Here is a 13975-nt window from a genome sequence, read left to right as displayed (position 1 = left end):
TAGAAGAATCCCTGCAAAGTCAGCAACCCTACTCTTCAAAGGCCAAAGATACCCTCTGGACCTCCATCCAGGATTTATTATATATATTTCACTCCCTTCCTGTGTGAAGGGAGGAGAGGCGGTAATCTGTGACTGGTTTGTGGGGACTTTTGGTGGTAATGGGTGGTATGTAGATGATCACTCACCTGGCTAGACGACGTTGGATGCCCTAACAGTAGAGTTGGCTGCTGGAACTGTCTGTCTTATCAATGCCACACAGTTAGAGCACTCCGGTTAGAGGCCAAATCAGTGAAAATTGTTTGAACATTCTATGGTCACAAACTGACCACTGTCCACACCATAGAAGTTGAAACCCCACTAGTCATCGGGTTTTTGTTTCCACTTGAGGTAGAAACGTCGTTCTCCATCTTGTACTTTAACACACAACGAGTTGAAGTTTAATCACGCAAGCCAACAAATAGCATCTTCTGACACGTGCCTAATGGCTGGAGACTTGCATGATTCCTTATGTGCTAACCACGGTTAAGTTATTAATCTCCATTTAGTCACTATAGTGATGTAATGTGTTTATCATGGGTTTAGTGTTATTTGACCACAGCTACTTATGAAATAGTTTAATACTTACTAATGTAAGTGTTTTGAATAACTGTCAACTGTGAGGTACAACAAGCTGTATGTTGATGTTCATAACTTTTATTTGGAAATGTAGTATTCCCAAGGTCCTGTAGTAGTATCCTTACAAGTATTGAGTACTCAAACACAAGCACCTTTAGATTAACAACCCTGTGTTTAGTAGTCCACAGGTGATGGTTTGTACTATGTAGTGGAGTAGGTGTGTAGTAGAATATTTGTTAGTATACAATTGTTCTGTTCCTACTCTGGTTACTGTGTTTAGGTTCTGACAATGATAATGGACCAGCTGACCACAGAATTGATTGCAGAGACCCCTAAAAACAATCATCAAGGTCATTCTCTCAAGATGTTATATTAGATGTCTGGGAATAGTAAACAGAAAACAAGGTCAAGATGATGCCGTCACTTTAGCAGGTTCTGATATTGCTGAACCAGCTGAACTCCTTTGTGCTGGACATCATCCATGATAGTAAGTGATTGTGTATAAGTACAGTATTTGGCCATATCTTGTGTTTTGCCCTACACCCTGCTGTGCACCACTGGAACACATATACATTGTTTTGAACAGAGTACTGCAGAAGGTAAATGTCATGACAAAATGTAATGAAGTAGCTAATTCCAAGATTACCTTCAGTATAGTGGTTGTGAATAACTACAGTATATTGAAAACATCATGAAAGTAGCTAGCTGTAATACAATTTTCATCTATTTTTCAAAAGTTGAACCAATGAAATTTTTTCACAGCATTTTCAGCAACTCTAAATGTTATTTTTCAAACAAATCCTCAGTCACATGCAATCACTAAAACAGTGATTGACTGTTTTAGTGATCGCATGTGACTGAGGATTGTTAGTAAAGTATCAATCGCTTGCCCACACAAGCGATTGTTAGTGATTAACTATCGCTTGTGTGGGCATGGCATCTGGAAGTGTTAAGGAATACAAAATTAATAAGCATGCACGCATGTGCTTTATCAGTCCAGGAAGAGATGCCACTGACTCACAGCAATCCTGAGCCATATACAGTGTAGCTATTCTATTGAAAACTGTAATGTACACTCAACAATGCTGTGAAGTATCATCCAAAGTTTTCATTTAGTTCATAATTATGTTAAGAACATAAAACATTTTCATTTTCTACAGGTAGCAAATGAAAATTTTAGACTTCAGCATACCATGTTCATTATGCACCTATCAATGTCATGCTCCACCCCCCACCCCCAGGTAGGGTGTGGGATTTGACAAAGTCTAGTGTCAAATTCCCCAGTACTGTGGCTAAGAAGCTTGCAAAAACCCCACTAGTCCACACCTCAGAAGAGGGGTTCCTATAGGGAATTTGATTTGTCTATTAAAATAATTTAGGGTTTTCAGCCAACTGTTGCCGTCAAAAGCCCCAGAATGTAGATGTCAAATTCCCAGTAGGTGTATGGGGATCCTGGAGGTGGGAGTGGGGCTTGACATTGGCTGGACACCTCCTAATAAGGGACAAGAACACTAGTTATTTGTTGTCCAACAGTTTTTTGGAGGTTGTCCTTTATTGGACATTATTAAAACTGGGTCATTTGGAACTACAAATCAGGCCTGTACCCGGGAGGGGGAGGGGGTTTGAGGGGGTTCAGTTGAACCCCCTATTTTAAACTGGAAATTTTATTTTTACTGTAAAACGATCATTTCTACTGTAATCTGTGTTCTAGCATTCATTACACGCCTTCTATGGCTTCTACCAACTGAACTGCGTGTGGCTTCCAGGTATTAACCATATAGCGCTTTGAGGTTATCTGTGTACATAGAAACCACTTTAATGATGCATGAATACAGACAGTGGTTTTCTCTCTATCACTAAGGCTTCTATTGTTCTTCTTACAGTATCTTAATAAGGCCATCCATCGAGCCATCCCTGACCATACTGCACTGAGAGCTATTATTATTATTATTATTTCGATTAATTTCAATCGTAGTTTTGTTGAAATATTTTCTAATAAGAGCCCAGAATAACAATGGTGAACACCAGACTGGATGGACACTGCGACTGATAGACTGTTAACTATAACAACAAATAAGCCTGGCTTGTTGCATTCAATGATATGAATTCTAAAGTGTCAAGTGTGTTAGTCTGTCAGTTGTTTTAATATTAACCTTATTATGGTTATCATCCATGTTTGGACAATGGTGAAATGTAAGGTTTAGCTTATAGCTGAAATGAATGACCCTGAGCAGTCTTAGAAATGATGGAGTGTACATGCACTACAACCATACTGTAATCTCTTGTTTGCATTAGTGTGTGATGGGCCCATGTTGAGAGGTCTTTGTGTCACCACAATGAAGTTTATTTAATCAGTGCATGCATTTCTGCATTTAAGCAATTTGAGGCTATTCTCAGGACATTGAATATTAAACCTTTCTCAGCGTCTGGGATTGCCTACCGCTTCAATTTAGAACCCCCCTTTTAAAATTCCTGCGTACGGGCCTGCAAATAGTGTCCTTTATACAGAGGTGTAGAGAGTGAGAAGAGGTGTCTACTCAGCATACAGCTACTAACAATATCAAGTACATTACTATAACATGTTGTAGTGTTGTCAGTAGTAATGACATGGTAACATCCATCACTACATGTAATCCTACCATAATACATTGTACAAGTACATGTGATGTGATAGTAGCTGATAAGACTACTGTACAATGTGACACATGTTGTAGGCTGTAGCTGGTGTAGTGACTGATACTACCACCCACTAGCTGAATATGTGTCCTCTTGTGTTGGAAATAATTTTTCAAACAACATAGAAAATTTTTGTTGTATCAGACAATTGCTTTGGACAGAAACCCAGGGGAACCTCTCTTAAAGGACACTGTACATCTGACTTCATAAGAGAACAGTTTCTGAGGTATCTTGACTTATCCCGACACATTAATAGGACATCCTCTTTATAACACTTGTTCTAAAGTATCAGTATTGTAAAGAAGGTATTTAACTATTTTTAATTCAAATACAAGTAGTATTTGCAACACATCAATACACAGTTACATGTTCCTCTATTTCACCCCACAGGTGTTTGGCTACTGTTTGGAGAAGGAGGTAGACAGCAGACATAACATCGACACAGTTGTCATCAAATCTGTACACTGTACCACTTCATCCACACTGGTTGAAGGGAGCTAACTTCATTCAAACATCATCGTGTAAAGGTGAAATGATAGTGATTGTTCTATTAGAATATTTTGTGTGTACTTCGCTTTTTTTCAAGCGTGGGTGGATGTAAGCCAAAAACTATAGCCTGATGAATTTGCTTGATCATGATGAACACAAGTGGGTTACTGGCAAAACCTGACATCAACACTAACAACTATAGGATAGACCACTGTACAGTAAAATTAACCATAGGAAGAGCACCAAATAGTAATTAATTGATTTTATGGCATATTGGGACTGACTCACAATTAGACACTGTACAATACATTCCAGGGGTGTAGCCAAGGGAGTTTGGATAATCCCCTTTTAGTGCTAAAAATGTAATCATATCAGACTTCAGCCCTAGTTTGTAATGGTGGTTCTGCACTATTCTTCAGGATCAAATCAGACCAGTGGCATCTTTATTTGTGACCAGATCTGCAAGAATCTCATATGTTAGCCCAAGCCTAATTTTACAGTAGAATGTAATAAACACAATTGGTAAAATATTTTAAAAATCAAAAACTACAACGACTACGATTTTCTCCGTGCAAGGGTTCTTAAAGTCTGGCAGGACTTGGAAATTGATGACCTACACAGAGCCCACATATGCTCAAACTCAACTGGAGATTTGTGTGGTACCCTGGAATGGACAGCCATTTTGATATAGTAAAGTTTTTCTCTATCCAGTGTAGCAGTATGTTTTCTGCCACTCAACCTACATCTTATCAGCTCTTCCTTGCCAAAATGGCATCCCTGGCTAAAGCAATTGCAAGTTCTCTGAGGTGCTGAACATCTGTCCCAAGTCGGTCATTCATGACATCCTGAACGGACTTCAGTTTTGGAGGTATACTAAAGGAAGGTGGTGGGATTTGTGATGAAATACTAACAGGCGGTGAGATGGTTGACTGTATGGGTTGTGAATAGGTTGCAGATGCCGATGAAAATGATCCTTGAAAGGGAGGAATTGGTGAAGATACTGCTGGAATGATTCTGTTCTCTCCCATTGATTCCGACAACAGAAATTCCAAATCATCATCGGTGAGTTCATCATTAGAATAAATTTCCTGACTGTCACTAGGTGTTGTTTGTACAATAGAACTACTTTGCTCACTTAGGCTTGGAGTCTGGATGAAATGATTAGCACTAGCAGTAACATCCATCAACTGCTGGAAGACAGGAAGAGTAGCAGTGCTAACTAGCTGTTGGTGTTCATTGATGGACATAGTAACTGGCTGTTGGTAGATGGCAGTACTAGCCAACTGTCAATATGTAGTAGTAGAGGTGGTAAGTGTAGGTGGCTGCTGGAATACAGGAGTAGTGGCAACCAGCCGTCCATATTGAGTACTGGTCATAGTAACTGGCTGCTGAAAGGCAGGAGAAGTAACCATATGTTGGTGTGCAGTACTGGAGATGGTGACCACAGGTGACTTTTGGAATACAGGAGTATTGGTAACCAGTTGTCCGTATTGAGTACTGGTCATCGTAACTGGCTGCTGGAAGATGGGAAGAACTTTGTTGCTGTATGAATATAGTGCATTCTGGCCGCTGAATTTGCTGAAATATATGTGAGAGAAAGTTTAGCATATTTCCTTGTTGCTGCAGCATCACTCCTTGTTGTTGAATAAGTTTTTTTATGTCACTTTGATCCATCTCAAAATCTGCAAAGTACACAAATGTTAGCAACAATGTGTTGTATGTAGCTATAAAAAATTTAATGCACCATGGTAGGAATTTCAAAAAAAAAAAAAGCAGTTCAAGTGTTTTAGGTCCTTTTGAATTCCTTTCTCTTCTTCTTTGGCTTGGTATCCTTGGTTGTTGTGCCTGGCTCTAGCTCTTTCTTCTTTCCGCTCATTTCGGTGTCTTTCACTGTAATGTTGAATTAGTAAAACACTGCAGGGAGCTAAATTATGTATAGCTAACATAGTTTAAAAGTAGCAACTATGAATATTTGTTCACATATGAAAATAGCTATTCATGCTAAAGTTTTATAGCTACAATTACAGCTTGCTATACGTACCTCTGCCAATGGAAGCCGGGTCTACAATGACAGCATTCCAATATGTTGTTTTACCCTTTACTTTCCATGGAACCTGTACTTTGCTCCCAATAAATAATTCTTTTTCATCATACAGATCTTCAAGACTCCCCTGATCCATGCTTACAACCTTGCCATCCCATTTCTTGGAGTTGTTATTCTCATATTTCACAAAATACTGGGAAGCTTTTTTGCTGTTCTTCACATATCAGGAAGTTTGGCTCAAAAACGGAAATTTCAGGACAGCTGCAGGTGATTTGTCCAATTGTAATCAAAGCAATTTAGCAGCTACAATTATTTTAACTTGTTATATTTCATTGATTAAAGGCTTTACTGTTGCTGTTTTTTCACTTTTGTAGGTTTTGAGACATTTCTGCTTAAAGGAGTCATCAAAGGCTGTCTGTGCTGCGTATAGTGTATTCATGACAGGTGCACTGGATCCAGGCCGGAACATTATAACTTTAGTACGCATACAGAAGTTCTTTAATAAAATCGTTCTAAAGCTCTGTATTAATTCTAAGAAGTGATTTATGGTTAAAGCCTTGCTGTGCGTTACTAGTCAGACCTTGCCGGCTGACGGAGTCCACGCCAAATCAAAGTAATAATCTCGCACAGAATCACAAGAATATTTAACCTCCAACTTTGCCATCGTTTTGACGAGTGGTAGTTTATGCTATAAGTGCTCACTATGGCTTGTTGGAATCGCTCAAGAATAAGCTAAACGAATCTAGCAGCGAATCCGGGATAATCCAAACGTGTCACGAGATATGAATGAATCTATTAGAATTATCAAAATGCCCATTTGAAATGTATTGCAGATGATTGTCTTCCTTTACTGTGAAAATGACGAGCGGAGTTTTTGTGTACTGAGCTTCATTTGGTACCATCCTGTTCGCCAAGAGTTGCTCTTTTTCATGGTACTTGCGAATCTGAAATTCGTCTTTTGAGCGAAAAGATATGTGAGTACAAAGTGTCAGTACAATAGAAACTATGTAACTTATATAGTGAACAAAGCGGTGCAGCTGGACCAAATCTCCGCAAAATTCTTGATATGTGGTAGAAGCTGTATCACTAGCTGTATCTGTGGATGTTGTGGTAACAAGGAAGTCACCGAGCACACCATCCTTAGGGGATCCTGCAGTGTTAGATTCCATTCTCAGTATAACTTATTACTAGAGCTAGCTAACAATCGCGCAGCAGCTAGCTACCAACCGAATTGCTGAAGAAATGAAATTGGCAAATTAACTGTTGCCTCACCCTTTGTACAAAGCTGCCAACACTTGCTATGCGTACCTTGGGCATGTTGCACTTACCCTTGATTTCTTTTTCAGTGGGTCGCGACTTGGTTCGTGACAGTGCCGCATACACACGCAAGTGGGCACGCCACTGACTAAGAAAGTAGTGTCACGACCACTTGGTCGCAACACTGGCCACACCCAGCTGCTAAGGTAGCTTTCATATCGTGCGAAGCTGCTGCTCGCGAACACCACGACACGCCTTACCTTGGGAATGGAGTGCTCGCAAATGACAGTATTAATTATTGGTCTCACGAGACGGTGCGAGCCTAAGCCAAACACACATACATCATACCCACAACAATTTAATTATTTTTAAGCGCAAAGCATGCAACTGTTTTGCAAGTCTCTGGTGACCATTTCACGACTAATACACCTTAGCGACTATATCATGACTACTTCATTACCTTTTTTTTTGCCTAGTACCTTAAATAGAAATGTAACAAAATTAATAACATTATGGTGCATGTAATATTACTCCATTCTGATGGTACGTACTGTTGTAGTAGCCACATGTGACTGTTATTAGGGTGTGTTTTGTCCTGTATTGTAGTATTCAGACATGATTTGCAGGGAAGCCAGACACAGTTGTAGCAGTGTTAGGTTACAATGTGCAGTAATAATCAGTGTGAGTACTCTAGTTGTTGTCAACTACATAACTTTCAAAGGCTCCAGGACACAAATACTCTACAACCAGAAGACTGTAATGATTTATCATTGCCATGAAGTAGAAGGGCATCACCTTATGGAGGTCTGCTACTCAAGTTCAGGTATGCATGTGCGTTCACGCGTGTGTGTGTATATGTGTGTGTGTGTGTCTGTGTGTGTGTATGAGAGAGAGAGAGAGAGAGGCTAGAGCAACAGCCTGTTCCAGGTGTTGCTGTTGTCATTGTTTGTTTTTTTTGTGAACATGAAACTTTACTCACATTGCTCCAGTCTGCTCAGTTGTTTAAATGGGGACTTGTCAACTAGGGATGCAGCCCACCCAGCCATAACATCAACCAGCATCTGATGTTAAATGCCCAACTGTCGATCCATCTCTCATAACAGGTGAAAGTCCAGGTAGGACTTAGATGCTCACGCCTTCACCTGTGAGACACAACACAGGGTCTTTATTCCTGCCCCAGGGAAGTTTGCCCGTGCCAACTCATAGCACCTGAGTAGCACACAGGTTTGGTTCACTGGTGGCCATGCATAATGTACAGTAGCTGAAGGCTTTGTGTATGTGTGTGCGTGTGTGCATGAGCGTGTGTGCATGTGTGTGTGTGTGTGTCTTTAATCCATATTGATTTGTGTGACTACATCTACATAATCTCTGTCCCCACAGAATGATCTGCTGCCTCTTTGACTTTGTGTTTATCCAAAATGACTCTCAATGATAAAACTGGAGCTAATAGTACATTTGGAGATTTGTTAGTATCCATCCCATTGCTAGAGTGATGTGGAGATTATGTGGTCATGGTACGGTGTGGCGCTGATAGTCTCCTTGGTGACCTGATGTTGTTATTTACCTCACGATACATGTAGAACTGGCAACTACAGTACCCACATTGCTATGAGGAGGTGAAGTGTGAATATAGTGTATACAGTATACCAAGCTTGACGTATTGTACATGTAGTTACAGTACATGTTTACAGTGACATACGTATAGTAATGGTTTAACCATGTTACAGGGAATTGTATACCTCATGATAACACGTAAATAAAAACCAGTTACTAGCTAGGAGACATTGTACAGTATGTGCCTCTAGAAATCTTCAACTGATAAAAATTTCAGTACATCAAAGTTTGTATTCACATATTTCTTCAGAGAATTATCAAACTCTAATGGAGCAATCACATTGGTATTTGGACTAGTGTAAGCTTTCCACATACACTTTAGCAAATGACACAGTCAGAATGATATATTCCCATACTGCATCAGAAGAATTACACCGAACACATTAATCACATGACTGAATGCACACCCCAGTTATCAATGACTGAAATGTACAGTCTCCATTCTGTTTATTTGTTTCAGCTATGTTGTACCCGTTGTATGGAATTGTAAACAAATAACAGTACAAGAAGTGTCTTTGCAAGCAATTCAGTTGCTATGGAAATTACAGTTGAACATGCACCCCAACTATAAATGGCAAAGTGGTCATTTATCTTCAATTCCAGTTATGTTCCACCCGGCATACAGTGTTGCAAGCAAAGAACAGTTCAGGAACTAGAGTGTGCCTCTGCAATTAATCCAATTACACTACAGAAAATAAACACTGAAGCCAATCCACAAGTTACTGCCAATCAACACATACAGTACATGTAGTGGATAATAAAGAAATGGGACACAAAGGAGGACAAAGGTAGGTCCATGATACATTTGTTGTAGCTGTTGAGGTTGGCAGAAAGACACCTCTTAGGCCAAAGCAATGTCAAACAGTGAAGCAATCAACCCCATAGAGTTGTGATTGACTGGGGTATCAGTCAGTCAGTCAGTCAATCAGTTAACATTAAACTAAAAAAATCATAGAGTTTGGAGTCACTCTGAAGATGTTTATGGGTTTGGTTATACCTAACCAATACTGCCGAACTTGTAATGAAGGAAAAGTGAGGCTGTTTTTTGGTAATATTCTTGGGCAAGAAATCCGAAACCTTCATGATCCCTACTACACTGTCAGGACTGTCATACTGTATGATGTATCATAGATAATATACGCTTAATGTATACATACGTTACATTATCTGTGGTTGTATGTACGTACAGTGGACATGCACACACCTATGTACACCCAGTGCCCACATGTATATGCAGGCACACACACACACACACACACACACACACACACACACACACACACACACACACACACACACACACACACACACACACACACACACACACACACACACACACACACACACACACACACACACACACACACAATCACACACACACACACAATCACACAGTACCATGGCCCCTCTACACTAACTCTACACTACAGGTACAAGCTAAGGTTGGTGAGGGAAGAGGATCATTCTACAGTGTTAATGTTCCCCTCAATATTGACATCCGTGATCAACCCTTCATATCTGCTACTCTGTTCATCATTATTGTGGTAGATAGTAGTTCACACTATCCTTATCATCTGTTTATATTATACTGTTACAGTAAATTAAGAATTTTCTATCACTGTAATGCCTCCAGCCAAACATAACTTGATGATGGATTCAATGCTATGGGCTTGATCTCTCTTCACTGCTTGACATCATTTTGTCCCAAGATGTGTTTTTTTGCCAACCACAGTACATTATAATCATGGGCTTATCTTTGTTTTCCTTTTGTGTCCCAGTTGTTGTTTTTTGCTGATGTCACAAAGTATCAATACACAATAGAGTGATATGGCTTCCCTGTGGCTGTACTAACTACCTACTGTATCATGCTGCAGTAAATGTCCATAGTTTCCATAGCAACTGGATTCATTCCAGAGACACTTCTCCTACTGTTCATTTGTAATGTTGTGTAACATGCAGAACATAGCTGAAAATGAAGCATTGGGTAATTGATTGTTGGGGCATTTGGTCAGATGCAAAATTTTATGACCTGTTCTCTTTTGATGCGGTATGCTTGAGTATTATATTATCATCAGTGTATGCTCTATCGAGCTTGTGTCAATTGTAGTAGTGTGAGCAGTAACCCAAGGTAGTGTAATTAACCTGAGGTAGTTTAGTTAAAGCATTGAGGTTGCCCTTCATTCTCTTTTGTGTAAGTATGGGACACACCCCTTTCTCTTTAAAAGAATTTATTGCTTCTGGTAGTCTACGAAGCCAGATGATATCATATAACAAGCAGTTATGTACTTTCTACTCTATTTCATTCCAGTGTGTTTTCTTCTCTAGTGCAAACACTGTAGAATATAACAATTGTCTTAATCTGAAGTTTGAGTGACTGTGTGAAGGATACACTGAAGGTGAGAAATATATGTAGTAGTACTTGTGTGTAAAGTGTACATGTTATAGTGTTATACAGTGTATGGATATCTGTTGTGTTGTATAATCATCCATCCCCTTCACTTCCTGGGTGGTAGGTAGTTTCTAGTTCCCAGAACACATTCAAGCTTGGTTTACATTTTTTCTGACATCTGTTGGTGGGTGCATGAGTATTGCTACATAGATTTTAACCCCTTCACCGCCAAATTTGTAGAGGCTCCAATCTACTGTTTCTAAACTGCTATAATGTACACACCATACCATATAATCATATAAAACTATAAATCAATTTACTCGCTATAGAACAAGGAATTCGATTGTGAAGTTGTTGTTTACACAAGAGCAACCACAAATCCATTATATAACTTTAAAGTACGAAAATTGATATAAGTGAAACCAAACGTGAAATTTCACTACTTTACAGGCTAGCAGTGTTTATAATAACACAATAAACTTCACTAACCATTTTACAGTTGGAGCGATTATCTCTAAGTCTGGTTTTCCAGCATTTGAGCAAGTGCGCATGCGCATACAAGCACGAGGTTACTGTTTTGAGGCGAACAAAAGTAGCAACACACCACTCCAACCTATAAAATCCCTCCCCTTATTGTTTCTCTTTTAGTAGTGCCATTATCACGTCGAAGAATTGTCTACAATGCTTGTTATTGACGTTCCGAAAGTACGTGATTGCACCATCTAAGCACGCAATAGTGCATGAGAGACCGGTTATCTCTGTTCCCGTTCACTTAAGGGCGTGCCCACTACAGGATAAGGGCAGGAGCTACTAAAACGCTCGACTGAAGTTACAGAGCGTTTAGAATGTGATGCTATCGGCATTTATAATCAAAACCGCCATATGGCAGTTGTGGCGGTGAGAGGGTTATCACTCAGTTGCTTCTAACTATTTTTGTCTTTTTTTAGCTGATGACTTTAGCAGATTGTCTTGAGCTCTGTCACCACTTTGACTGTGTGTTACAAACTGGAGCTACTAGTACAGTAGGAGATTTATTAATTTTATTGGCTCCTAAGGTATGGTATATGTATTTATTAGTTTGGTGTATTGTGATTGGTTATTTTGTAGGTGGGGCTGATGTGCAGTGCAAAGTGATCACCAGATCACTTATTGATTTGATCACATGATACAGGTAAACACTTGTAAGTAGTAATACGGATTATTTGAACATGCAAGAGGTAGCATTAGTATCCATCCTGTTGCTAGGGTAATAGTGGGGATTATGTGGTCATGGTACAGTGTGATGTCGATGGTTTCCATGGTTACCTGATGCTGTTATTCACCTCACAATACATGTACCAGACATGCGTATGTACATGTATGTAGGTGTATGTACATGGTATAGTAATTAGTCACTAGATGTTTATCATTGCTACAAGCCTGTACACAGATACTAATGTATTCCAAAACACACTTATAGAACTAGTGTTATGAGGAGCAGGTGGGGTGATCACATGATCTCCATAGTTGTAAACTATTACTAATAATGAGCCTTATCCGAAATTGTCATAGACCTAAAATGGCCACTGTAGTGTGGGGACGTTCATAAAATTTGTATGGGCGACTATGGGAAGAAAATTTTTGAACGGAGATATCTCAGCCAACTGAGCCAAGAAGGAAGATATGAAACTCTAACTAGTAGCTATGGCTATAAGACGATAAATACAATAAGTGGATAAAAGCGATTTCCGGTTGATTTTCAAAACAACGCTAGATACCTATTCTTTCAGCTAATTTATAACCATACCTGCTGATTAGAGCTCAATATCTTCCATCTTGACTGAGATATTCCCATTCAAAAATTTTCTCCCCATAGTCGCCCATACAAATTTTATGGACGTCCCCACACTACAGTGGCCATTTTATGTGATGTAATTTTGGATAAGGCCCATACACATCATATACATGTACACATCAAGACTAGTCCATTAAGTGTGTCATTAATGTGGTTTGATTTTGGTAGGTCAACTACTGACTGGTCTACTGAACATTTTGAAGGTCAAGACTATACCAAAATATAAAGATGATATATCAGATAGGCTGAACCAAATCCTGGATGTGGCATGGTGGACACTAGTGTGTATATACATGAGCAACAGTAAAAGGAGGGTAAATCATGAAGAAACCAGATGTGGGATGGATTGCACTGTAAGTGATCAACTGTATAGAATAGTCTTTGGAGTGTAAGACACCTTTGTAGTTGGAATTCCATTGTTTGTTCAGGCTAGTTTTACCAGGTTTAGACTTTGCTGTTTGATAACTTTGTTGTGGTTACTGTTATGTAAACAAAAGTAACATAGTCAACCTCCTTAGTTTATCATGACTTCTGTATATTGGATGGTTAGTATGATGCAATTCAGCCAGATAATTTGGCAGCCAGTGGATTAATCAGTTTGAAAATATCAAAATTAATTTCATAGTATAGCCCTACTGTAGTCAGTGTCCTATTACAAAATGATGTTCTTCAAAAAGTGGAACTGAATTTTTTGGTAACACCACACCTATACTTGAAAAGTTGTTGTCCGGACCCGACCAACCCAATTTTGCACTTAAAATCAAGATTGTCTTACATTTGGAATTTATTTTGTGATCGTTACAAAATGATCATGATGTTCTAATAAGACAGTCAGTTGGTCTAATTTTCATCTCAAGTCAAGGCTTAATTTTCATAGGCATAGACCAGACCCCTTGGCAAGACGCACGCTACTTACAAATCATAGCATGGTAGTGCTCAGCAAAGGAAACCTACTGTAAGCTGAGCCAAAACTTTAGTATTTAGTGTGCCATGTTTGTAATTAAGCTCTGTGGCTTGTATTTTGACATGCCTGTAGACGCTACAGGTATTTTCTGTA

At 39.3% G+C, this 13975-nt stretch overlaps 1 long non-coding RNA gene across 6 annotated transcripts in view; it reads left to right on the top strand.

Moving 5' to 3' along the window:
• LOC136258242 (uncharacterized) overlaps positions 1 to 13975 on the top strand; it is a 54586-nt gene that overhangs the window by 39975 nt on the left and 636 nt on the right. For 4 of the 6 annotated variants that reach the window (XR_010702654.1, XR_010702652.1, XR_010702655.1 and 1 more), the window contains 9 exons: positions 896 to 1102; positions 3682 to 3818; positions 7688 to 7762; positions 7803 to 7904; positions 8462 to 8697; positions 11021 to 11091; positions 12032 to 12139; positions 12192 to 12255; positions 13087 to 13271. This is a non-coding gene — a long non-coding RNA (uncharacterized lncRNA). The remainder of the gene's footprint in view (positions 1 to 895; positions 1103 to 3681; positions 3819 to 7687; positions 7763 to 7802; positions 7905 to 8461; positions 8698 to 11020; positions 11092 to 12031; positions 12140 to 12191; positions 12256 to 13086; positions 13272 to 13975) is intronic. The other 2 variants (XR_010702651.1, XR_010702650.1) reach the window with 2 other exon arrangements.

This window comes from Dysidea avara, chromosome 6 (genome assembly GCF_963678975.1).
Source record: "Dysidea avara chromosome 6, odDysAvar1.4, whole genome shotgun sequence".
NCBI classification, from domain to species: domain Eukaryota; kingdom Metazoa; phylum Porifera; class Demospongiae; order Dictyoceratida; family Dysideidae; genus Dysidea; species Dysidea avara.
Note: the sequence above shows the minus strand (reverse complement) of the source record. Positions and strands in the feature narration are given on the sequence as shown.